This window comes from Austrofundulus limnaeus, unplaced genomic scaffold (assembly GCF_001266775.1).
Source record: "Austrofundulus limnaeus strain Quisiro unplaced genomic scaffold, Austrofundulus_limnaeus-1.0 Scaffold96, whole genome shotgun sequence".
NCBI lineage: Eukaryota > Metazoa > Chordata > Actinopteri > Cyprinodontiformes > Rivulidae > Austrofundulus > Austrofundulus limnaeus.
In genome coordinates this window covers 561,049-565,378 of record NW_013952498.1, presented here as the reverse complement: position 1 = coordinate 565,378, position 4,330 = coordinate 561,049, and the positions used below count along the sequence as shown (strand labels likewise).

Sequence of the window (4,330 nt, the reverse complement as noted above, 5' to 3'; positions counted from 1 at the left end):
AAAATCACAGTGACCTGGCATGAAAACTACAATGAATTCAGTGTAAACATGTTTTTTTCCCTTTACAATATCAGCATTAGAAAAGAGTAACATTTGAAATGGGTTTCTATAGAAAGGTAATGAACAATTAATATCTTAATATGCCAGCTGTTGCCAGATCATAGCCAACATTTAATGAGTTGTTCTTGTGACGACCCTGACGTGTCCTGAAAAACTCATGAAAATCTGTTCATAAGTTTTTGAGTAAGATTAAAGTGGCTTTATAAAAGATGGAAAACAATCTGCTGCTCAGACAGACGAGCTGACATGCTGTAAACCTTTCCTCACTGTCAGTTTCACAGTTATTTCAGCAGAAATYTGACATGCCTGATGGACTTGTCTCAGGCTGCACTCAAAGTGCTACAGTCAGCTGCTGCCGCCTTTTATTTTCACACAACCATAGATATGTAATGTAAACTGTGACGCCCTYTTTATAATGAATTTACTGTTTGTGGGAAATATTTCAGCTGATAATAGCGAGGTGTTGTTTGTCCTTGAGCCACTATTGAATTTAAAAGTACTGTAGTATATTTATGTTTTCTGAAGCAAGTTAGAAAGTAGGCTAAGTGTCACAATCTGCCATGAGAGAAAAAAAAATAAATACGCGTTTATTAGAAATTCAAGACATAGAGAAGGTTCATAACCCCTCCCCTTTCTCCTCCTCCTCCTCCTCCTCCTCCTCTCGCGCTGGATGGTGCGTTCGGAGCGCATCCAGGACCGACGGCTCCGGGTCTCCCATGCTCCTGCCCTGATGGAGACGGGCTGAGCAGGAACCAGGTCCGGTTCGAGAGAGACCACCAGGTGGATCCCACAGCGAGGGCTTGTACCAGGAGGAGCGGAGACACGGAAGGTAGATGAGGAGGAGGAAGAGGGGGATTAATAACCTGTTGTTGGTGTTTGATAAAACGCGGAGCTCAGAAACACAATGAGGGATTAAATCACGAGGAAGATGATGATGATGATGATGATGATGATGATGATGATGATGATGATGATGATGATGATGCTTTGTGTTGTTTTCCAAAAGAGGAACTTCAGATGATTAATTGTTTGGACTCTAATCTGCCAAAACACCCTGATGTGGATTATTTTCTTTGATGAATTGTTTTTCTTTTTAATTTATAAATAATAAACCTGGTTAATCCAACCAAATCTGCAGCAACAATGACTGATTGCAGATTAATTAGGCTCTCTGGATCCTTTTGATCTGAAACCATTAAAGAAAGAAAGAAAGAAAGAAAAAAGCTTGCGAGCGCCGCCGCAGGTCTGGCCGGGGAACCTCTCTGCAGAACATCTCGGTTCTGATCGGGTTCGGACTGTCCGAGCACGTTCCTCCTCTGCAGCCATGGAGGCTTTACAGAGAACATCTGATATCATCTGGGGTTGGGATTGGGATTATGAACACAAGACTGTCTTCCTTGGTGTTATAATCTGAAGCAGGCTGCATGTTTCTGCTGGTCCTCCTGTGTTTGATTCAACACCTGCTTCTATAAGGTGTTCCCTCAGCTGTTGTGCTGACAGAAAGGAGACTTCGTTTTATTTTTTTTAACATTTAAACACACTTTTAGTTTTTTCTATAATAAAAAAGTGGATATGCTGCCTGACAGAGCAGAAAGGTTCAATTTTCCTGTTAATTAATAATTTAAACAATTCCTCAGTTCACTTGATAAATGTCACTTTCATATGTAAAGTTTTTTGTTTTGTCTCATTAAGTATATCAGAGTATTTTAGGGTGTGGAGGGTTGATCTAACAAAAAATAAAGCATAACAACAGAACAGGGTTCCTCTTGGCTAAACAATATAAACTGAAAAAATGTTTATCTTCCCTGCAGCACTTTCAGTATTAAACTGCTTTTATTTATTTTTGAAGCAGGTCTTTGGTTTCTGTAGAGCTCAACTGGTGACAGTGGATAAAAGCTTTCATCTCATGACCACGCGTTATTAATTTGTTGCAGAACATTACCTATCTAGTGGTCATATGTTATTATCTTGCGGCCACACATTAACTATTTTATGGCCATGCATTAACTGTCATGATTGCACACTTTTCATCTTGTGACCATGCATTAACTATCACGTGACCATGTGTGAGTATTTAGCTTATGGCAGAGCATTAATGGTTTCATGGCCACACATTATTTATGTCATAGCCACACATCATTTATCTTGTGGCCATGCATTAACTATGTCATGGCCACACATTTTGTATGTTGTGGCCATGCATTAAGTACCACATGGCCATGTGTAAGTATTTATCTTATGGCAGTGCATTAACAATTTCATGGCCACACATTATTTGCTTCATAGTCACATTATTTATCTTGTGGCCATTTATTACTGATATGGCCATGTGTTATTATCTCATGACCACACAGTATTTATCTTGTGGCAACACATTACCTAGCTCATGGTCACGCATTATTTACCTCATAGCCACCCATTATTTACCTTGTGGCCATGCATTAACTATCTCATGGCCACACATTATTTGCTTCATAGTCACATTATTTATCTTGTGGCCATTTATTACTGATATGGCCATGTGTTATTATCTCATGACTACACAGTATTTATCTTGTGGCAACACATTACCTATCTCATGGTCACACATTATTTACCTCATAGCCACACAATATTTACCTTGTGGCCATGCATTAACTATCACATGACCATGTGTTATCTTGTGGCCACACAGTATTTATCCTGTGGCAACACATTAACTATCTCATAGCCACACATTAAGCTTTTGTCATTGGACGAGAACCGCAGGTTTAATTTAAAACTGGACCCATTTAAGTATTTTCCAATTATCAATCAAAACAACATCCAACAAAATTGGCTGCTTTACTGTAATTATGTTAGATATTTCTCATAAAAATATAATTGGTTCATATTTGTCTGATTCTGAATTCATTCATTTAGTCATCCAGATGCAAGAAGGTCCTTCATCTTTTAGTTTAGGTTTCAAATCTTTACGGGGTTGTAAATTATTCACAAGTAGCAAAACCACAGAGTCATTATTTATTAAACAAAGCAAATATTGGTGTGAAAACTTAAAASTGACCCATGACTCAGCAACTTGACGAACCTTAACTCTCAGGAGTCTGACTTCATCGGTCTCTCACATCTCTGCGGATGATTTTTATGATGTCATCAAGGTTTGCAGACTTTGGTTGTGCTCGACTCTCTTGAGTTCCTATCGCAGAATTTGATCTGAACTTTGGAGCATCGCAGCACCTCGATGCTTTATGTTTTAGGCCATTCTGTTGTAGATTTCCGGCTGGTTTGGGATCAGTGTTCTGTCCAAACTTTAGATGTTGGACAGGTGTCCTCATGTTTGAAAAGTTCATGGTAGACTCAGTGATGGAGGCTGTAGAACAAGTCCAGATCATCAGCCCATGATGACAGTGATTGTGTTGACGTGTTTGGTTTTACTCAAACATGGTCTCATCTGTGAGAAGGATAAGTGTTGTGCTTCATTTGGATACAACTTTGTAAYCCTAAGTTGTTGTTTTTAGACAGAAGAGGCTTTCTCCTGGGTTCCAAACAAGCTGTATATCTCTAGTTTTTTGCTGTGTCTCAATTCAGGTGCTGCTTTCCACGTCATGTGGATTTGTAGGCCTCCCACGTCACAGAACCACGCCGTAGGCTGTCCCATTTTGTTGGCTCCTTCTCATACGGCCCACAAAACCCCCAAACGTAGGCTGCACATGAGTATCCTATGTGGCCGATGATATCCCAGGATTCATTGCTCTGACAGCAAACTAAACAGAAAACAAAGTTGGCGTTGTTTGGAAATTCATCACTGACCAAAGAATTTGTTCAATTTCTTAAAGGGGCTATAACGTGTAAAATCAACTTTTTTGAGTTTTATATCATGTTATAATGTTACACTCTCATAAAAACATGCCCAAAGCCTTGCTTTGACTCATTCATGCATGTTTGAGAAATCCTGCAGTGTTTTTAGACAGCCATGCTGAGGAGCAAAACGACAGGTGGAAACCAGAAACACCCCTGGGACGTGTCTTTAAGCTGAACTTCCTCATCACAGAGCATACCTCCCCACCCCCCACCCCACACACCCCGCCCATGACTCCTGCAGGCTCTCGGCAGTAACAAAGCAAAGTGAAAGTGAAACTTAAGCTGTCTGCTGCTCTTAACACGACTTCTCACTCAGTGAAGCTCTTTTCAGATTCAAAATACCTTTGAGGAAATGTATTTTCAGATGCCAAGTGAACTGCATCATAGCGCACGCGAGAACCCTCCCACGCTGAACGGGACGGGACAGAAA

At 40.2% G+C, this 4,330-nt stretch overlaps 1 protein-coding gene across 1 annotated transcript in view; it reads left to right on the top strand.

The window, feature by feature from the left end:
- The first annotated feature begins 799 nt into the window (after positions 1-799).
- slc29a4a (solute carrier family 29 member 4a) overlaps positions 800-4,330 on the top strand; it is a 27,267-nt gene continuing 23,736 nt past the window's right edge. Inside the window, exon 1 of the mRNA XM_014012876.1 lies at positions 800-889. The gene's annotated coding sequence lies outside the window, so the exon portion shown is untranslated. The remainder of the gene's footprint in view (positions 890-4,330) is intronic.